Consider the following 22560-nt stretch of genomic DNA (forward strand, 5'->3'; position numbering starts at 1 on the left):
AGACCAGAGGTTCTTTAGGATGATGATAATGCTCCTGATTAATTATCATAATGAGTCTCCTTTTGTCCTCACTGTCAGTATAGTGCTCCAAGCACAGGGGACTTGTCGGGCGACCAGGAGGACTGGAGTGGGCAGTCTGGGGCAGCCGGTCGGTATCTCCATGTGCCCAACTGGTTCCGTCCTTGCACTTGACAGGTCCCTCTGATCTTCTCGCATACAATGGATTGCAGGGAAAAAGAAACTTCCTGGCCTGACTGATACCAATTTGAAGGAAGCAGCTGCCTTTGGTGGGAGCAAGGAAACAAAATCCAGCGAGAGTGATAACCTCTCACCAATCTGTGTTAATTGAGGAACTGCGGGTGTGGGAACAGAGTGGTATTAACCAATAGGAGAAGAGCCCAGGTTTGGGGCTTCCTGGGTTTTAGAGGTTCCATCAGTTTCTACGAAGTGAGTGATGCCCTCTGTCCCCCAGTTTCTTTGTAGTGGCAAAGTGGAGTTCACTGGACATTTCCCCCAGTCAAAAGTAGATGACCTGTGCTGAAGATGAAGCTAAAGAGAATCTTGGAAAGAACTCGACAGTTCTTTGGACATCACCATGTGAGGGAAACTGAGGCCCAGAGAGGTGAAGCATGGTCCAAGGCCACACAGCCAGTTGGAGGTAAAGCCAGGTCCTGGAACCAACCATGGTTTCCTCCCCGCTTTTTCAGTAGATGTTCCATGCTGCCATCTTTGTTCCTGTCCCCTCTTGACAGAAGCATCGATGGTCCCCTTCAGCCATTCTGGTTGACCTCATGCTCTAGACTTATTCCTCAATGGCTTCAGTGTGGCTGGTAGCTTCTTGTCACATCCTTTATGCACCCATTGGTTTAACTGGACAGGCTCTGATGGCAGGTCTCATTTATTTTGCTAATTGTGTGATCCATGATGGTAAATCGTCACTGTGGGCTGGGGGTGTTGGGTCCAGGTTTGCAGGGCTACATGGCACAGAGTGGGGGAAATGCAGTGTGATGGTTACGTTTATGTGTCAGCTTTAGGCAATGGTCTATGTGTGTGTGCATGTGTACTGGGCTTCAGTTTCTCTGTCGGTAAAATGGAAATAATATTAATACCTGCTTCATGGGTGGCAATAAAGACTGAATGGGACAGAAAATGTAAAGCGCTTAATACACTGCCTGACATGGTGCTCCCAACAAGTAATGTTGGTTACTGGAAGCTGCATACTTGTCTGCAAGCCACGTGGGTGCATGAATCAGTTATCTATTTGCTGTACAACAAACCACCCCAAAACTTAGTGGCTTAAAACAAGGACAGGTTGCTTTTCTCATAGTCTTGTAGGGTGGTTGAGTCCTGCTGGGTGGTTCTTCAGCTCTGCTTGGAGTCATTTGGAGTCAGCATGTGGCCGCATTCATGGGGAGCTCTGCTGAGGCTGCATGGCCAAGGTGGCTTCATTTACACACCTGTTGCCTCAGCTGGGGCGACTGGAGTGGCTGGGTCTCTCTTTTTCCATGAGGTCTTGTCATCAGTAGTCTAGCCCAACCTTCCTTACAGTCTGGCAGCTGGGTCCCAAGTGCCTAAAATGAAAGCTGCCTGGCCTACCCCTGGCTGGGCACAGAACTAGCACAGCATCACTTCCATCGCATCCTATTGGCCAAGCAGTCACAGGCCAGCCCGGATTCAAGGGCAGGAGAAGTCGATGCTGTCTCTCAGTGAGAGAAACAACACGCATGCACAGAAATGGGAGACATTCTTGGAGGAAACAGCACTGGACACAGTGTATCCCAGGGTGCGGTTGCTTTTGAAGTTTATGACTCTCAGTCTCTACTCTGTTTAGCCTCTTGGGTTATCTGTTATAATGTGGTGAGTACAGACAGGAACTCTGGAGCCAGCCTGTCTTGTTCCAAATCCTGCCTTTGCCACTAACTAGCTGTGTGAAGCAAGTTTCTCATTCTTTCCATGCCTCAGGTTCTTCATCAGGAAAATGGGGATAATATTAGTGCTAGAATAGACTGTGCATGAAGATTAATTGAAATATATATATATGTGGGCACATATGCCTGCATGTGTATATGTGAACATAAGTGCATATATAGATACATGTGTATATACCTAAGTCTGTCTGTGTTTGTGTGTATACATGTATGTGTATATGTGAATTCATGTGTATATATATTGTGGGTATATATACACATATATGTTTAAATATATATATATGAAATTTAAGACATAGCTCATAAGGCTATTTCCCTGTTTATATATAAGTTTGCAGCCTGCAGAGAAGTTGCAGCCTGCCTTGTCCTGGACTTGGTCCCAGTGTCTTCCAGAGAATTTTAAAGTTGGACCCAAGTGCTGGCGCGCAGCTGGGTCTTGAACTGAGGCCTTCGGAGGCCAGCGCCTGATACCTCCTCTACCACAGGAGCGGCTCCCAAGCCGGCCCTTGGGAAGTATCAGAACTATCAGTGGGTCCTGGTAAAATAGGGATTATTCTTGGGTCCCACCCCAGGCCTGCTGAAACCAAGAAGTAGACCTGGAATCTGAACTTTTAACCAACTGCTCTGGGTGATTTTGCTGGAGACCGACACCATGCTGCTTCTGCTCCTGGCTGCTCTCCCAGCCACCCGTGCTGCCTCCAGCAGTGCCATCTTCACTCTCCAGTTAACACGGTTTCCTTTCTCCTCCCAGAAAAACCTAATGCATTCTTCTCACGCACAGCCAGGGTCTCAAAGGGGCGCAAAGCGCATATTCCTATTTGGATTTTCAGTCTGATTTCGCTTTCCCACATCACCGAGAAAGATGTGCTGTCCTTGCCTCACCTTTCCAGGCTGAGCTGAGGCCAGGTTTAGCTCCAGGTGGCCCAACCACCCTGGGCCTCCCTCCTTTCCGTAATGAGCTGACTTCCCCCAAGTTACAGCTTTTGGGCGATGTGACCCATTGCTTTGTTACTACTCTGTGTCTTCCCACTAATTAAAAAACAACGGCCGTTTATTGAGCATCTATGCTATATACATATATTGCTCTAATTATTACCCTGCAGGAAAGATATTATTATCCTGAAGCTAAGAGATAATGAATAATTTATAAAAGGGCACGGAGCCAGCATTCACGCCCTTGTCTACCTACCTGGAAAACCCTTTCTCTTTCCTGTACCAGAGGTGAGATATGTAAGATTTCTTTTCAAGGCCATAGGTCCTAAATACTTCTTTTTAACATATGTGAATAAGATCTTGCAGAGAAATTGTTTCCAATTTAAAATGTCCAGACTGTCCTTGGGGTTACAGATGTATTCTGGAAAGTCGAGCTGCCCAGGCTCTGGCCGCGTTGGAAGGCACATAATAAGACGTGAGCCCAGCCGGGCGCGGTTGCGGGGAATGGCGCTGCTCCCTGCCTTTCTCTGTTCAGTCTTTCCGTTGTAAACACGTTTTCTTCCCCACGCTTTGGCATGCATCATGATTTACCTTCTAGGTTGTCAGGCCTTGTAGAAAGGGGTTCCGATCTTGGCATTAAATTGCCCCATTTGTGTGTGCAGGGCCTTGCCATTGCAGAGCACTTTCCAAACCTTCGTGGGTCCTCACAGCTTCCTGGGGAGAATACCCGCCTTGCAGATGAGGAAAACAAAGGCTCACGTGGTGGAATCATCGGGTCCAGGTGCTAGTCTTATCACAGCCACCAGGAGTCCTTCTGTTTAATAGTTTCTTACTGAGAGAGCGTGAAGCGCAGTCGAGGCTACATTCAAATTATAGGAAGAGACCTCTGCCCGCTTGGTGAGCTGGCGCTCCCCTCTGCGAGTATTGCGGAACATCTGACCACTCAGTGCGTTGATGTGTTTACCTGACCGGCTTCCCCACGAAACGAGGAGCTCTCTCTGCCTCATCTGCCTGTGTTCTTCAGTGACTAACCCAATCCCTCGCTTGCGATGGGTGCTTTGTAAGGATGCATTGGATAAATGAATAAATAGCAACTCCACTTTACCCGTCAAACCACTTTGGGCGTATTGAACTCCTGCCTGGGCACCAGTTGTACTTCATTTCTTATTACAAAGCACTAAGTACCTCTTCCAGAAAAATCTGCAAATCCAGACAAATAAAAGGAAGAAGCTAGAAACACTTCTGTTACCACTCAGCGGTGACTCATTAAAAGAACTGACACATACACACACACACATATATATATACACACTCATCATAGTATGCTAGTATACACATTAGTTTGTACGTGGCTATTTTAGTAAACACATGATTAATTCCTTCCCAGGTCAGTGTGCACACTTCCCTCGCCATTTGATTGCTCAGACACCCAGATTCACCATTGTTCAGACATAAGTGGCAGAGCCCCTCCAGTTTTTCTTAATGTCTGGGACAGACAGTTACGAGTCAACTTTTGCACCATAATAAACAATGCTTCAGTGACTGTTCTCGGATTAAATCTTTGTGACTATATTTTCCTATTTTATTGGGATATATTCCCATGAGGTAGAATGGCTGAAGCAAGGGCTGTTTAGGCTATTTAGGTTGCCACGTTCCCCTTCGGGAAGTTTGGAACAGTTTCTCCTTCCACCACCGTATCTGAGACCACCATGGCCCTGTGCCCTCTGCAGCAGGAACTGAGGTAAATGTGCCTTTTCCAGCCTCTTCTCTTTGGCCCGTGACACAGCACCAGATGCATGGCTGTTCTTGGCCTACATGGCCCTTCTTCAGAGGCCCTCCCTCACCGTGCGCTGTGTAATGCTCCTATTGTTTCCCCTTCCAGCCCGTAGTTTCTGTAACACACGTCTCGAATCAATTAAATCGTGATTTGTGGTGTTTGGAGCTGAGCCTGCATGGGTCTGGTTCCCTGTTGTGTCCTGGCAGCCAGCATGGTATTTCATAATGGTCAGAAGCACAGGCTGAAGTCAGAAAGACCTGGATTTACCATGGTTCTGCCCCTTTGCTCACCCAGGTCTTCTCTTTCTCATCTGAGTATTGGGAGTTATTATGTTGCCTGCCTCGCACAATGATGGGGATGTTTAAATGAGACATGGTGCGTGAAGAGCACAGCACACAGCTTAACGTATGGTAAATCCTTAACTATTGCTGGCTGCAGTGTGGTTCGTGGGTAGGTTGTGAGTGCTTACTACATTCCGGGCACTGTTCTAAGTGGTTTGCATCAGGAGCCGGCCCTGTGGCCCAGCAGTTAAGTGTGCATGTTCTGCTTCAGTGGCCCGGGGTTCGCCGGTTCGGATCCCGGGTACGGACATGGCACCGCTTGTCAAGCCATGCTGTGGTAGGCGTCCCACATGTGAAGAAGAGGAAGATGGGCATGGATGTTAGCTCAGGGCCAGTCTTCCTCAGCAAAAAGAGGAGGATTGGCAGCAGATGTTAGCTCAGGGCTAATCTTCCTCAAAAAAGAAAAAATAAAATAAAATAAGTGGTTTGCATCAGAGATCTGCAAAGTGCGGCTCAAGGGCCATATCACGCCCACTGCCTGTTTTTGTACAGCTAGGAATGGTTTTCACGTTCCTAAATGGTTGGAAAAGAACTCAAAAGAAGAATCATATTTCATGATACATGAAAATTACATGAAATGGGATTTCAGTGTCCATAAATAAAGTTTTGTTGGAGCACAGCATGCCCTTTCTTTTATATATTGTCCATGGTTTCTGTTACACTATGATGGCGGAGATGAGTAGCTGCGACAGAGCTCTTCTGATCCACCACACCAAAATATTAACTATCTGGCCCTTTCCAGGAAGAGTTTGAGGACCCTTGGGTTACATGTGTGAGCTCATCTAATCCTGCGTAGTGCAGGCGGGGACTGTCACCATCCCCTTGTACACGCGGGCAAGTGAGGTACAGACAGGTTAAGAAATTGCCTCAAGTCACACACAGCTTGTAAGTGGTAGAGCTGGGGTTTGGTTTCTAGGGCTGGGGCTCCCAGTGGTTCCACCATAGGGTGAGGTTCTTGGTCTTCGCAGGTGAGGGATATGAGGCAGAAAGGTGAAGTCATGCATTCGTGAGTGGTAGAATCAGGACTTAGAACCAGGTCCGCTGGACCTCAGAGTTCTTGGCCTTTCTCTTGTAACAGGTTCTTTCTACCCCTCCAGTCTCCTAGCATCACAAGCTAAACACAGAACCCAACACACAGAGGCCTTTGATACGTCCTTAAAATTGCAGGCACTTGAAAGCATCGAGATATATCCACGAGACCAGAGTCACTTGTGGGTTTTTCTACCCTAAATGTTTGTGGAATGAATGACTGCATCTGGTGACTAGCTCCTGGCTCTTCAGAGTTTAGACTTCGAGACAGGTCAGGGACTTCTGGGAAAGCAGCAAACCCAGGAACTTCTCATGGGAAGGGGACCTAGGAGGACGCCAATTATCCTTCCAGGGTGGCTGGGCGTTCTTCGGCCACAATGCCACACGCCTCTTCAGTTAAAATTCCACTGAAAGAATACTGCTGTCTTCTCTTTGCATCACAATTGTCTTTACTTCTGTTGATTCTGAATGTTTCTTTCTTTAAACAGTTTTGTTGAGATACAATTCACACACGATACAATTTACCAATCTTAGAACGTTTTCACCACCTCAGAAAGAAAGTCTGTGTGCTTTAGTTGGCATCTCCCAATTCCCCTTGCACCCCCAGTCTTAAGCAACCTATAATCTACTTTCTGTTGCTATGCACATTTCATGTAAATGGAATCATACAATATGTGGTCTTTCATGACTGATTTCTTTCACTTAGCGTGATGTTTTCAAGGTTCGTCCACTGTGTGTCATGTATCTATATTTCAGTCATTTCTGTGCCTGAATAATGTTCCATTGTATGGATATGATGAATTTTATTTGCTCATTCATCAGTTGGTGGACATCGGGTTGTTTCCATCTTTTGGTTATTATGAATAACGCTGCTCTGAATGCTTGTGTACAAAGTTTTGTGTGGATCTAAGTTTTCATTTTTCTTGTTCTGTTAATTGTTTTATTGAGGTCATATTGGCTTATAACATAGTGCAGTATGTTTTCATTTTTCTTGAGTATATACACCTAGGAATGGAATTTCTGGGTACTATTGTTACTCTATGTGTACCCTTTTGAGAAACTGCCAGACTGTTTTCCCAGGTCCCTACACTGGTTTTCATTCCCACTTAGAGCTGCCTGTGCTTGCTCATCACTCCTGCTCATCTTTAAACATAACAGATTCCATTTATATGAATTTTTAGAGCACACAGAATTAATCAATGGCGCTAGACGTCAGCACAGTGGTTGCCCCTGGGAGGAGTGCAGAGACGACTGGGAAAGGTGCGGGGCACTTTCTGGGTGAGGGAGACGTTTTGTGTCTTGGTGGTTTAGTGTGTCTGGGATCTGCATTAGTCAAACTCACCAAACAGCTCATTTAAGATCTGGACATTTCACTGTGTGTTAATTATGCCTAAAATTAAAAAAAAAAAAGTACAAGTGAAAAAAACATAGGTGGAGGGGGAAAAATAAAAAAATATAAATTATCTCATGACATGACTTATCTTACCCACCTTCTCCTGGACAGAGGGCCTGTGCCTGGCAGGCAAGGCCAAGTGTGAAAAAAAGGCTCTTAATTGATGTGATTAACTGCTTCTCAATAGGGAGCCTCATTAACACCAGGAGGGAGGAAAGAAGGTTATTTTTCACTCTCCCAACTAGGGGATGGCACTAGAAGGGCTGGTCCTGCCGGTCGGGGAGGGGCAGTGGGAAGTCCTGTTCCAGACCCTTTGGCACAGTAGAGCTGCATTTCCCATCAGCATTAAGATGCTTTTTTTGTCGAGGGGGCGGTCATTTTCTCAATTGCTACAAAACCTATTCTCCATTTTCATCTATGGGGAAGAAGAAACCAACCCAATTCCTTTCTTTTTCTTTTGGCATATTTTTCAAGGCCAAATCATCCACCAGAACATGGCATTAAGATAGAACATTCTTTAGCCCATCCTAGTGGCTGATGAACAGACGACGGGAAACAAACAAAACAGAAGTTAAGGGTTTAATCTCTTCCCCCTTGGAATCTGCCGAGAAATTTATGAATTGGCATAAGTTCACAGAAGATTAGGTTTGGGCAAGCATCACTAATTACCTAAAAAAAAAGTCAATATTGGGGCCCGCCCAGTGGCGTAGTGGTTAAGTTCGTGCTCTCAGCTTCTGCGGCCTGGGGTTTGCTGCAGTTTGCTTGGTTCAGATCCTAGGCGCGAACCTAGCACCGCTCATCAAGCCACGTTGTGGTAGCATCCCACATAAAATAGAGGAAGATTGGCACAGATGTTAGCTCAGCAACAATCTTCCTCAAGCAAAAAGAGGAAGGTTGGCAGCAGATGTTAGCTCAAGGCCAATCTTCCTCATACACACATGCACACACAAAATCAGTACTATAAAATTTTTTATAAAATTGTATCGTTTTATTGGTAGGCTAGAAAAAAGTATCTTTGGATAGAAAAAAGCCTACAAGTATAAACAACACCATCATTTTTAGAAGGATGTTATTACATGTGTGTTGTCTTTTCTTATTCCTTCTCTGTGATTTATTTTTTCCACTGACCATTTATTGCTTGTGAATTAAATTGCTTGTTAAGGAATTTTTTGGTTCTCCCATTGATTGAATTGATCACTTTCCTCTGGCTCCCCTCTCTCTAGCGCAGACTCTCCCCTCCCCGCTGTGTTTACAGCTTATGAACTTCAAGGCAGCATTGCATAAGGCATTGAACATGAGCTTTGGAAGTCTGCAGGTCAGGGTTGGATCTTGTAGGTTCTAGGGCAAATCACAGATCTTGTCTGTGGCTTGGTTTCCTCATCAGAAGGATGGAACTGATAATACTCTTCCGGATGGATTGATGTGAAACCTACATGGGAAAACCCCAGCACAGTGCTTGGCCCTTTGTATCAGATCGCTCCTTCTTTTCTAACCTCCTTTTAGCCTGGTACCTTGGAAACCAACACTCAGCTTTATAATCGAGATGACTTCTAACAGCTGGGCGGTATCTCTAATCTTTGCAGAAGCTTAAATACACCTGCACATAATGTTGGGGGTGTGTGTGTGTGTGTCACACACAAGCATGTGTGTAACACTTTTGTGTGTGTGGCTCAACATGAAACAACACCTCTCCTGTGGATGAGTTAAGACCGCTCACTGCTGGCGCTGGAATCGATCACGAGGCAAAGGTAGAATGAATTGCAGCGAACACCTGGGTGACGGTGCTATTTATATTCCTTCCTGTGGTACCGTCCCTGGCAGTGGTGGCTTCGGGCTTCAAGCCGTGTGCCCAAAATGATGGAAAGGTTCTCTTCCTGCAAATCACGGTAGTAAGTGCAGCCCCAGGCCGGGGTGTGGGGAGGGCCCCAGCAGAGGGTGAGTCAGGGTTTGCAAACTATGTTTACTCTGGTGGAACATGCAGGGCGCACATGGCAGAAGTGATTTGCACACATGCAAAACAGGAGCCACGTGCTGTCCTCTCTGTTTCGCCTCCCCCTCCCTCGTCACCTTTGTCACCCTCCTCCGGCCCGCAGCAGTGCCTCCCCCAGCCCCTTTTCGCAGCTTCTTTTTAGGGCAGTGGTTTTCAAACGTCAGTTTGCAAATGATCACCTGGGAAACTTGCTAAAATGCAGATTCCTGGGCTCCTCCGTCAGATTTTCTAATTCAGCGGCTCTGAGACGGGGCCTGAGAAATGGCATTTTCACCAAACATCTCAAATATGTCCATTTGACCGGGAAGGCACCATCAGCACGCCTGAGACCTGTCAGTATTTTGAGGGCCCACAAACAAATCTGAGAACTGACATACGATTTTTAGTTTCAAAATAGGAAAAGAAAGGTGCAAAATTGAAATAATGATACCTCTGTATATAACTTTACATCAGTTTGTCGAGTGCAGCTCAACTTCTGCCGTTACATGGGAATTACTTTTCATGTAGGATCTGGATAAGTTTGCTATATTTGACATGCTGTATGTCAGGCCTCCAAAAGCCTTGAAAAAGCACTCACCCCATGGACCATGCTCTGAGAAATAAAGCCCTAGATGATTTTCGATCCGGAAGCACCCTTAGAAATGTTCTTCTTTAATGCCCAGGTTTTACTGTAAGGAAAACCGAGGCCTAGAGAGAGAATGACTCACCCAAGGTCACACAGCAAGTTCCTAAAGAGGCCAGACTAGGGCGCAGTTTTTACAACTTGTGTGCCTGTGCCCAGTGTGCACCGACTTGTTGCGTCCCTGTCGGCAGTTCCGCATCTCTCTTTCACTGTGGCTTTTCTCCCCTGTGGGACCCGTGTCCTCAGGCCAGTGTGTCACCCAGTGTCAAGCCCTGAGGAGAGGGGAGGAAGGCAGTGGGGGTCTCAGGCATTGTATCCTACAAGGCCAGTCTTCAGCTTCATCCCCTGCAGAGGGAGAAAGGCTGAGTCACTCACTTGAAGCTGAAGCATGAAAAGCTGGCTCACTTCTCAGCACCCATTGAGCACCAACTGTGTGCCAGGCATTGTGCACAGTGAGGGTAGCAGGGAATAAACCCAAGGTAGCCTCTGCCCTCAGGGAACTTACATTTATTCATTCATCCATTCATCCAGCAAATATCTGCTGAGCACCCTACTATGTGCCTGGCACTCTGAACAGGCAGATATGAAGCTTAGATTCTAGTCAGGGAGACAGGTAATAAGCAAGATGGCAGATCCGTATGCAATTAAGACTTTTCAGGTAGTTCCAAGTACAAGGAGAAAAATAAAAGAAGATCATGAGAAAGGAGAGTGGCCGGGTGCAGGGCATGCCCTGTGGCAGGGTCCACTGACTCCAGTGCTGGGTGGCCTTTCTCCCTGCACACAGACAGCGGCAGCATCAGCAGGCCACCTAACCAAGGAGGCTGAGTGACGCATTGGAGAGTAGATAGTCTCTGGGTTTAGAAACTTGTGGCCTCTCTGAGCTCCAGTGTCCTTATAGTCGGATGCTCATGTTAATTTCCTAGCTGGCATTGCTTGATTCTGTGCTAGGAACGACTTGAAGTGCTTTATGTGCATTATCTCCCTTAGTTGTGCCAGCATCACGAAGAGGTTAGTATCCTGCCAGTTTACAGATGAGGAAACTGAGGCACAGAAGGTAAGTAACTTGCTCACCATCACAAGCCTCAGGATTATGAAACCAGGACACACAACCAGGCAGCTTGCCTCCAGAACCCTCCTGCTTAACCACTGTGCCTTATGTCCTCTGCTGCCTTCCTCTCCTGACGTAAAGAAGTCCCTGTGACAGTGGGAGGAGAGCGCAGGCTCTGGAGTCAGGCCCATTCCTTACTGTCTGGGTGCCTCAACCTCTTTGTGCCCCAAATTTCTCATTGGGAGAGTGGGAATAAGGATCCTTACCTCACAGGGTTGTTGAAAGAGCCAGAGGCATTGGTAATATTTTAAGGTGTTTGGTACTCAGTATATGTTTTTAAACATTTCAGAATAAATTCTCGCTACTGGAAGGAATGAACGGTAAATTCCATGTGCCTTGAAAAGTGATGCACCTAGGGCTTTCATCTTTTCTGACTCTGCCTTCTGGAGATTAGAATTGCCCTCCCTTGCCTGCTGTGACTAGTTCTGGCGAACACGGAGTGAGCAGAAGGGACGTTTCTGGCCGTCTCATTGAAATGCTAGTGAGAGACCCTCCAGAGGTCTCCCTCTCTTCTGCCGACTGCTATAACTTTTGAAAGAGTTTATTGAGTTCTTTCTCTAGTCCATTCTGAGGGCTGCCCCCAGGCTGATCTCCCCATGAACTTCTCTTATCTGCTGCATTACTTTCTGAGGTCTTCATCCTCTTTTTCCCAGCATGGACGCCCCTGCCTGGCTTTCAAGGTCCTCAAAATTCTGGCCCTAACATACCCTCCCAGGACTTGCAGATGTTTTCTTTCTATTCTGGCCTCAAGGGGCTCCTTTTTGGCCACTGAGCATGCAGACCCCTTCCCGGCTCCAGGCCTAGATCACGGGCCTCCCTCTTGGATGCTCCCCCGCACCACCCCATCCCATGGCCATCCTTCAAATCGGACTCTCAGAGGACTTCTCTCCGCAGCCCACCGTGGCCTACCCACCATGACCTGCCCTCCTGCACCCAGACCACGCAGGGCCCACACACGATCAGTCTTTGTCTTGCTCTGTTATCTTCGACTTCATTCCTGCGTGCTTATCTAACATTCCTCATGTTGGAGTCTTGACTCCCTAACTAGGTTCCATAATCAAGGAATGGCCTCGGTGTTGCAATTCTTCACTGCAGTGTCTTAGTGATAACAGGCCCCTGAGAAATAAGGTTTTAAAGCATTAGTTGGATTGGTGGTACAGGGCTAGGGAATCGAAGGGGAAAACCAAAGCAAAGGCCCTCTCCCTCTCTTTCATTGTCCAGTCATCCCAGCTCTCCCTTCTCCCAGGCCAGACCTGCCTTCCATGGCTAGCACAGTCCAAGCGTTTATGCCCACTCCCTGAAACGTTATGCTTTGAATCCAAAGGTAACTGTTGAAGCAGCCCAGCTCAAACCACTGCTGCTGTAAACTCTGGAATAGGAGAAGCGCAGGATGTGCAGGCTGGATGAGCCAGGCAGCAAATCTGCTCTAGGAAGCAGAGGGTGCTTCCCAGGGGAACTGATGTTTAAGTGGAGCCGAGAAGGAAGTGTGGGAATTAGCCTAACGGAGAGACAGAGGCATGCTCAGCGGAGTTCACAGCCTGCATTAAGGCCTGGGGGGCTCGAGAGCTTGACCAGGGGTGAGCAGGAATGGCCGGGGAGGTAAGTATTATTCTAAAGAATGCCTGAATCCCAGAGCTGTAATCCACCCAAGTACAGAGCCGTAGCTCGAGCTTCCCCTCCTGCATATCCCCTGTCTCTCCATTCCTCCGGTGTGTGCGTATATTTTATAGAGATGCCTTCTCAATGGATGTGGGATTTTTTAATGCAGTTTTTCATGCAAACATTCCCATTTGTTATTCCTCTGTTTTTCCTTCTTTTCTGGAGGCCTTAGGCTGCCACTCCCCCTCCACCCCCCCCCCCCACTTTCTCATTGTCCCATCCGCCACTCCACTCCTCATGGCTGCCTCTTGAAAGAGATCTCTTTATATGCAGAAAACCTCTTTAAAAAGGTGTGAGTGCCCATGAATGGACGGATCTCATAGGGGGAACGTATAGCATCAGGGAAGTTGGGAGAAGTCCACCTTCCCTGGGAGTCAAAATGATGCTCACCAAACACTGTGACCATGGCATTCCACTCCCAGTAAGTTACCAAAAATTAGAATAACAGGTTTTGGAGTTTATTCTAAGAGTTTGTGGGGAGGCTGGCACATGCCTCCATTGCTGGTGGCAGCATAAACTAGTGACAAATAAAAATGGCAAGTAATAGGATATATTGGAGTATATGAGGAAGCCATTTGGTGTAAACCTAATTCGGCCTGACCTTGTCTTTCCAAAAGGGCCTGACCTTGGCCATGGAGCATGCATTGTATATGCGCTTAGACATTCCCTATGGCAAGAACAAAGGCCCTTGAGATAAAGGTGCAACTTCCCTCCCCCTCCCAACATTGGCATTTCCTTAAGGATTAAGCATCTTTCCTTAGGCTAGGAACTGATTGCTGCGCTCACCTGTGGCCACCCAGGTCAAGACAATAGACTTGCCTCCTGCTGCGCCTGCCGAGATAGCAGACCACTACCTGCTGCGTCCATCGAGCGCTGTGCCAACAGGGCAATCTTGTGACTATTGTGGGAGGGACATTTCAATCCTATGTGAAACGTCCTGCTTGGGGGTATATAACCACTCTGTATACCTCACTTCTTTGGTGCACTTTCTTATTCGGGAAGAAAGGCCCCAGGCCATGGTCCTCAGATTTTAGCTCAGAATAAACTCTCCCAAATTTTCATTTATAGATTGGTTATGAATTATTTTCGTCGACACTAGTCTTTTGGAAAACTTATTTGTCAGGAGTTATCAAAGCATCACTTGGAGCTTGTACCCCTATTTGGGGAATGTATTTCAAAGACTCGTTCCAGGAGAAGAGAAGATAGTGGTGGGCAGGAAGGGGTTTTTTGAAGCCAGGTGTATTTAGGGGCACAAGTTGAAGCAAAATGGTGCCCAGGGACACATGGTACTTCGACAACACTGAATCTTTCCCGGACACCTGAGGGATCATGATGGAGAAGCGGTGGCCACCTTAAGGAGAGCAGTGACAATCTGTGATGTGGCGATCGCATACAGCATTATGTCCTTCCTGGGATTATGGAAGGTTATAGAGAGAGATCAGCTCTTTGTTGGAAATATGAAGATTTTGCTTACTTGGGGTCATAGGAGTATGATAATTTCTTCTTCTCTTCTTCTCTTCTGTCTTCTAATCTCTTCTCTTTTTGGTAACCTTCCTTATACAGTTAAAAAAATGATTCATTACCAGAGAAGAAAAGAAAAAGGAATATATATGTGGGTTGGTAGGGCCTCGTGTACCCCTGGGACTGGTGTTGCGGGGAGCCTGCTCTCAGACATGTCCCAGGATGTCATAGGCGCTCCAGGGTGAAGGAGGGGGTGCTGCAGCCAGGTATGAGGACCTGTATGCCTCACCCAGCGAGATGAGCTGCTAAGCCCCCAGCACAGTGTCTCATACAAGCTCAGCTCCGTGAGGGACGTGCCTCCTTCCCCCAAATAGTCATCATTGTGCTTTTCGTCCTTCCCCTGTCATGTCTCATTGAAACCTCATCATAATGGTGCCAGATGGGTCATGTAATAATGCCCATTTGACAGACAAGAAGGCTGAATCCTTAGTTGACATGGAGGAAGCCTCTGTTGTATTCACACTCAGGCCATCTGCACACATCCCTTTGGATGCTCACACAGCAACTCTGCAGGGCCGCCCTTCGTATCTGCTTTAAAAGATATGAAGTTCCACGAAGGGCAAACTGAGGCTTGGTTAAGTTACTTGCCAGGCAGTAACTCATGGGAAGCCAGGAAGACTCATGGGAACATTTATCCCTGGGTTTTCTGACTCGAAATGTGGTTGTGTTTTTTCCTTTTGAATTCTGTTATGAAAGCCCCCTCCATTTGAGACACATTATCATAGGTCTCTGCAAGAACCCCTTTTGCTTCTTTTCCTCTTCTCCCTCGTGCCCAGCCCCTTCGCTCCTCTCAGGCACCCACTGTGGTGTGTTTGCTGTATGCCCTGCATGTGTACCTACTGTACTGTTCTGAATGAGTCTCTGTTTTTAATTTAGACACAGGGATTCTGTTCCAGATCCCCTTCTGGTTTTCTTTTTACTAAGTACTATCTTTTTTAGATCCTTTCATGTTGCTTTGTTTAGCCCAGATGAGAGGCTGCATGGCCCCTTCTCTGGGCAAAGGCCGTGCCCTTCACCTCTCTTGTCCCCTGCTTTTGGACACTACGGATGCCCAGCCATGAACCCCTCGCACCTGTACCGTGTGGACTGTGGGAGAGTTTCCCTGGTACGGACACAGGGCTGGGGTGGATGAGTCATTGTGCACATGCACACTTAATTTCACAAGCTGTGCCAGATTGTTTTCCAGAATGACTACAGTTTGTGCTTCCACTGACAGCGCTCAGGGTTCCTGTCTCCCCACGTCCTCCCCAGCACCTGGTATCAGCAGGTGTATCAGAAAGGATGCATTTGATAGCTCAAGCACATCAGGGTGCTGGATTAGCATCGCAGTGATGCTCTTTTTGCTACAGACATCACCTTATCAAAACAGCATTTTAAGCAGAAAGAATGTCAGGCAGGAAAAGGAGGTGTTTACTGCAATTCTCTATCTTCTATTAGGGAAGAAAATTTCCCCCAAAATCCCCAGTAGACTTCCTTCCCCTTATGTCTCATTGGCCAGACTGGGCTAGATGTCCTCCCCAGGCCAGCCCTGACCAAGAGAACAGGATTGCTCTGGGCTCCGTGTACCTTTTCTGAGCACAGTGCTGTCTGCCCAGGACCTGGTGGAACTGGGAATATCTGAATAAGGATGAAGAGGGCAGCGGAGCGTGGGTTACTCAGCCACCCATAGACACTTCCACACCAGATCTCTGATTTTGCCAATTTCTTTTTTTGTTTTTTGTTTTTTTTAGGAAGATTAGCCCTGAGCTAACATCTGCTACCAATCCTCCCCTTTTTGCTGAGAAAGACTGGCCCTGAGCTAACATCCATGCCCATCTTCCTCTACTTTCTATGTGGGACGCCTACCACAGCATGGCCTGTCAAGCGGTGCCATGTCCACACCCAGGATCCGAACCAGCAAACCCCGGACCGCCGAAGTGGAACGTGTGCACTTAACCGCTGCACCATGGGGCCGGCCCCTGATTTTGCCAATTTTTTTTGAGCACATGCTTCCTCTTCTATACAAGAGATCTTCCCCCCGAATCTGTGTGACTACCCATTTGTAGAGAGTTTCTGAAACGGTGAGTCAACCAGCACATGGCCATCGCCTTGGGGATTAGATCTGTCCAACCCCTTTTGGAATCTCTCATTCTTCTTGCTAGGTGGACATCAGAGCTGTTCCCACCCAACTGCCTCACTTCAGGTTTCCGGGCGGGCTCCCCAGGGGAGAGGTTGACGTGGAGATTCAAGGGCCAGAGTGCCAAAGCTTCTGCCTGCGCCACCATTCCAAGGCAGAGTGCCGGCTGTCAGGGAACAGCATGGTGGCAGCAGCACGTTCCCCTCATCAGCCACACGAATACCCTAGGAACCCTTGTGTTTCTGCCTAGCCAAAGAAATTAATTTCTAAATGACACCTAATAGGTATAATTTATCGAGCACTTACTCTGTGCCAGGTGGCCCAGAAAGCATTTTATTCTTTTGATCTCGTATGAAACCCTCCTGACAGCCTTCTGAGAGCATTTCTGTGTTTCGCTTGAAGGACAAGCTCCAGTCCACCCACCTACAGAATCCCAGTTCTGATATTAATAGCTGTGTGGCCCTGGGCAAGTTCCTTCCCTTTTCTGTGCCTCGGCTTTCTCATTTGTACATGGTGAATAATAACAGCATGTTAGTAGTACGGGATGAGTTAGTAAACATTAATAAACAGTGTTTAGAATGACAGTGGCTCAGAGCAGACACATAGTTCACACTTGATACATATTAGCTGTTGTTGCCATTTTTAAAAATGGAGAAACCAGAGGCTCAGAGAGATCAACTTAACCAAACATGACACAGCTGTGAGTAGCAGGGACACAGCTTGACCCAGGCATTTCGGACTTGGAAGCTGCCTTGTATCCATCCAACCAGATGCCATCAGTAGTAGCTTCAGGGACCAAGGGGACACTGTCATCACTCTCCTTATCAGTAGGAGAAATTTTCAGCTGAAAGACCCAGTGATACTTTTTTGTAAAGACATGGTCTCCAGCCAGTGACCATGAAGACCTGGCGTAGTATGTCCAGCACCTGCGAGGTGTGTGATCATTTCTGCAAGGTGGCTGGGGGAACTGGGCCGCTGGGGTGGGAAAGGAAGGGTGTGCCCTGGGACAGCACTTAATTCCTTATTCCACCACTAAACCTCAGGCTTCTCATCTTTCAAATCGGGTTTCTATTGTATTTCCTCCCGGTGAGCACTTAGGAAGTGCCTTATAAACTGAGCATCGTCAGTGCCGCTTGTTGCAGAATTAGGATTGTACATGTTACCTTATCATTTGTTTCTTATCTCCGTTCCTACTTACACACACTCACACAAAGCGTAAGTGTTGTGACCCCAGCTCCGCGTTAGTCACCGGAAGGCTCTGGAAACCAAGCCTTCAGAATCTTCTGGAAGAGATTTTTCCCTTGCCTAACTAGGCTAAATGAACTGGAATGAGGAGCCACCGGGATTTTTCGAGACTGGGGTATCTACCATGTCTGTTGGTTTGGCGGCAGATAGACAAGGTCGCGCTCTGCCACGCAAGACATTCCCTCGCTGAATTTTCCACCTGAGCATTTTCAGACATGGGCCTCTTGGGTGTGAGGGACGAAGGGCTCAGTCTGAACGAAAGGTCACAGGCTAAGTGGTGTGGCTTTAAGCAAAAAAGATGACTTCATGCCCGGAATTTCCTAGGAGGACTTTTAAACTTAACCCTGCATAACAAGCAATTCAACTATCTTTTATTTTTTTAATTTAAATGGCCCTCTCTCTCTTCCTTTCCCTCCCTTCCTCCCTCCCTCCTTCCTTCCTTCCAAGGAACACATTCACTCTTGAAAATTCTAAAGATCCAGAAAGATGCGCAGCAAAAGTGAGATATGTGACCCCATTTCCGGTTCCCCAGCCAACAGGCGTCCCTTCTGGGAGGCAGTCACTGTCAGAAGTGTCCTGCCTGTCATTCTAGAGATGGTCTGCCTGCACATGTCCGAGAAAGTCCGTGTGTGTGTACAAGGTTTCCTTCTTTATTCTGTGAGCTCGTGTTTCATAGCACCCGAGCTCCGTGATTCAGGCCGTAATGTACTTTCCCATTTCTCCCGAGTTACGAGGCCTCCCTTCCCATTGGCTCTTCGCCAGCTGCTGCCATTGTCCTCTCTGTGCCCAGGGCCTATTCCCGGGCATGTGTGATGACATGGAGACATCTGTGATGAAGTGGCGGTGGACACTGGAGCGGTCCAGCCCCGTTGGTGGAGAATCCCTTGCTTTCAGGAGGTCCTGGGCTCACCTTGATCTCCCCCCTGAAGGCAGGAAGCAGGAAGGCTGGACGGCAATGCAGGGCAGTCTCCAGAAATTGCTCACATCACAGACAGCCTGCCGGGGAACCCACTTCTCCCCATTAAAGGGAAGCTTTAAGACCACTTTCCCTTGACTCAGGTCACCTGGTGCAGAATGACACCCCTGAGAGATGGCCGAGGCCATCGTTCCTCAAATTTGAGCCAAGCACAGATCCCTAGGAGTCCTTTTTAAATGCAGATTCTCATTCAATTCATCTGTGTGGGGCTGAGATTCTGCATGAATGATGAGCCCCCAGATGATGCTGATGCTGCAGTCCTCGCACTGACTGACCCATTTTGAGCAGCAAGGAAGCATCTAGTCCCTCCCACCGCTGCTCGCACCACACGTAGTACCCGACACCATCTAGAGGGCCAGATGGCACGTACTCCGGCTCTGTCACAGGTTCGCAGTTTAACATACATTGTCACATTTCATCTTCCTAATCGTCCAGTGAGGTGTGGGAATATAATCCTTTTTTTTTTTTTAAGGTGAGGAAACTACTGCTCAGAGATGTGAAATAACTCAGCAGAGGTCACACAGCTAATAAGTGACAAACAGGAATGTCCAAGCAGTGAAGGTCATTTCCAGTCGCCGAGTCTTTCACAAGCCCATGTCTGGACCGGGACATCTCATGTCTCATCGTGAGCAGGTTGGATGGCGAGCGTCATTTTCTCTTCTCTCCCCCATGTTATCTGCGAGATTTTAATCCTTGCTGCTTCTTTTCAGGAGACTGGAAAATAACTGGCCGGAGGGGATAGGCCCAGCAGTAACACTGGCCCAGAGAGAATTGAGTGCTTTTGCCCGGTGACAAGAAGACACACGCAGCTGGAAAAAGGAGCCTAGGCCGTCACCATGTTCCCCAAATAGCAGAACACCTCCCTCCTTCCCACCTTCTCTCCCGTGGCACAGAATACGTTTTACCAGGGATCGGTCACTGCTGAGCTGTCGTCATTTAATGTGGCTTTGACAGAATAGTTGGTCTGGAAATCTTATTTTCAATTAAATGACCTTATTGAACTGCCTTGGTTTTGAAAAGATTCCATTAGGATGGCTAATTATATAGCAGTTGCTCCAAGGAGATGCTGGCACTCCATTTCAGCTCTTAAGTAATTCGAATCAAATGCTGTCTTCTTTCCTCCTTGGAGCTGTGAGCGACCGTCTTCCTCTCACACTGCAGGCTTCTCGTGAGTTATTTTTGGAAATCCAAGTCAAAACAGCAATTTTGGCAGAGGCCATTTCTAGCCTAGCAGAGTAAACCGTATGTACTGATAAAAACAGCCGAAGAGTCAGTGCCTTTAAAAAGCAACTAAACCATCTCCTTCTGTGGGGGTTAAATTTGGGGGACCTCCAAACTGTCCTTTGTACTGTCCTATTCCTTCGTGAGCTCTAACTGAAGTCAAAGACATTGGAATTCCTTTAAGATTAGCAAAGCTTTGTCCGTTTGCAAACTGTCATCATGGTCATTTTGTTTCAAGGTGGCAGGCCTTGGCAGAATTTACCAGGCACTCTGTTTTGGCCTCTGGATCTCCCCTGAAACGTGGAAATCACTTTCTGTTCCCATTCTGTGCTGTTTGCTTCTGTCACCAGAGCACTCGCGACATTCCTCGCGACATTCCTCGTTACGCATACCAAGCAGTCAGATCTTCCTGCTCACCCGTTAGAACGGAGCTTCTTGTGGCCAGGGGCTGTGTTTTTCATCTTATTTCCTTCCTGGCCCATAATAGATGCTCAAATAGTTGGATGAATAGATAGACTAGATAGATGAATGAATAGAATCCTATTTCTATTTTTCTCCTTTTTTAAAAAAAAATCAATCATTTATTACATAAATAGTAAATGAATGTTTTCACCTTGGGGGGAAAAAACAGCTTCCAAATAAGGTTAAAGTCCTTTTTTTTTTTTCCAGTTTTCTTTTTTTTTAAAGATTGGCACCTGAGCTAACAACTGTTGCCAATCTTCCTTTTTCTTTTTTCCTGTTTTTTCTCCCCAAATCCCCCCAATACATAGTTGTGTATTTTAGTGGTGGGTCCTTCTAGTTGTGGCGTATGGGACACCACCTCACTGTGGCCTGATGAGCGGCGCCATGTCTGTACTCAGGATGCGAATCAGTGAAACCCTGGGCCGCCGAAGCAGAGCACACGACCTTAACGACTTGGCCCCAGGGCCGGCGCCTGAAGTCCTTTTTTGATCACTGCCCATAATCCTTGTTTCCCCATCATCTCTGCTTAGGTTATCCCTTTGGAGCACATCCTCACAGACCTCTCTAATGCATTTATGTACACGCACATACACACACACAGAGTACTGTTTTTGTAGACCTGTGATAAAGAGATTATTCTGCAACTTGCCTTTTCCTACTCAGCAATATATCAAGTGCTATCCATGTCAGCTACCTTATTCTTTGTAAATGCTACATAGTTTTATTACGTTGTGTGGCTATAATACCTTTTATGTGGACCAAATAAATAAATTCCTTATCTGTTTTCATGCTCATTATAGTTCAGGATCCCTTCTCCTGTATATGTTGACAAACTAACCCTGTCCACTGCTATCTTTTGGTAGCTACAGTACATTTCATCAGAATCAGCCAATTGCCCTGGGGATTTTGCTAAACCAGTAGACAGAATCATGAGAAATGAAATGAGGGTTGCCAGAGGGACCTGAATTCCCTTCTCTGCAGAAGCTAGGGAAGTAGGTGCACTCTGCACTGGGAATACCACAGGTCTGGAGAGCGAGGGATGTTAGATTTCCTCGGGCAGGTCATTTCCTATCCCTGGACCTTATTTTTCTCATCTGCCCAATGGACTCAGTGAGCCTCTTTCAACTGTTAGACCCTGAATAATAGGGCTGACACAGTGCCACCAGAACGGATAAACAGAATATATTAACTCTCTCTCCGCTATGTGGCGGGATGGGAAAGGGGCACGTTAAAAATACTTTTTACGGGCCGGCCCCGTCGCCGAATGGTTAAGTTCATGTGCTCTGCTTTGGTGGCCCAGGGTTTGGATCCTGGGCGCGGACATGGCACTGCTCATTAGGCCATGTTGAGGCAGCATCCCACATGCCACAACTAGAAGGACCCACAACTAAAATAGACAACTATGTACTGGGGGGATTTGGGGAGAAAAAAAAAGCAGGGAAAAAAATAGATTGGCAACAGTTGTTAGCTCAGATGCCAATCTTTAATTAAAAAAATATGTATTTTAATTATATTTTTATTCTATTTTAATTAAGATAAATTTTAAAATTTTAAAATAGAGATTCAGCCCAGAGCCCTTCACTGTGTTCATGTCACAAAGAGTCTGTGATTGGCCAGGAATGCACTGCCTCTGGATCTCACACTTCTCTCTTATTCTTTTCTTATCCAATTAAAATGTTTATATTTTTTCCTTTGCTTTGTGTGGTCTTTTTGTCCTAAGCAAGGCAATCGGGTGTTGGGGAGAGAGATTATGGACTCCTGAGTTCGACCATCAGGTTTGTCTAGTTCTAGCTGTGTGTTCTTAGACAAGTCACTAACCTTCTCTGGGTTTCCATCTATTAATATGGTGATTCCAAATTAGCCAAGTATTCAGTAAAAAAAACAAAAACAAAAGGTAAAACCAGACTCGCTTGTGAATGTTTCATCTGGCATTTATGAACCTTGTCACCTGCGGATAGATCATGTCGTGAATTGATGAGGCATCCTAAGAGACCACCAAAACTCATTAAATAGTCTTGGTTCACATGAGAACTGTGCAGCTGCTCTGGCCCCTGGTGACACACCAAGTGTCAGTGGGTTCTGAGGGAGGCCCAGAGAAGGTTCTGTGCTGCCATGATTCATAGGTTGAGTTTCCCTCTAAGCTTCAAGGCTTTGATCACGTGTCCCCTGCTTTGAGATGCAGGACCACAAGGGTCACAGGATCTGATTCACACACTGGTGGGTTTCCCTTGGGGTCCCC

At 47.0% G+C, this 22560-nt stretch overlaps 1 long non-coding RNA gene across 7 annotated transcripts in view; it reads left to right on the forward strand.

Annotated features, from left to right (window-relative positions):
- The window catches only part of LOC103567818 (uncharacterized), a 225307-nt gene extending 203292 nt beyond the window's left edge, over window positions 1-22015 (forward strand). For 3 of the 7 annotated variants that reach the window (XR_011543203.1, XR_011543201.1, XR_011543198.1), the window contains 4 exons: window positions 473-658; window positions 16032-16361; window positions 19111-19271; window positions 19349-21104. This is a non-coding gene — a long non-coding RNA (uncharacterized lncRNA). Of the gene's footprint in view, window positions 1-472; window positions 659-16031; window positions 16362-19110; window positions 19272-19348 lie in introns of all 7 variants that reach the window. The other 4 variants (XR_011543199.1, XR_011543200.1, XR_011543202.1 and 1 more) reach the window with 4 other exon arrangements.
- The last annotated feature ends 545 nt before the right edge of the window (window positions 22016-22560 follow it).

The sequence above is a fragment of the Equus przewalskii genome, chromosome 8, assembly GCF_037783145.1.
Source record: "Equus przewalskii isolate Varuska chromosome 8, EquPr2, whole genome shotgun sequence".
In the NCBI taxonomy this organism is placed as follows: domain Eukaryota; kingdom Metazoa; phylum Chordata; class Mammalia; order Perissodactyla; family Equidae; genus Equus; species Equus przewalskii.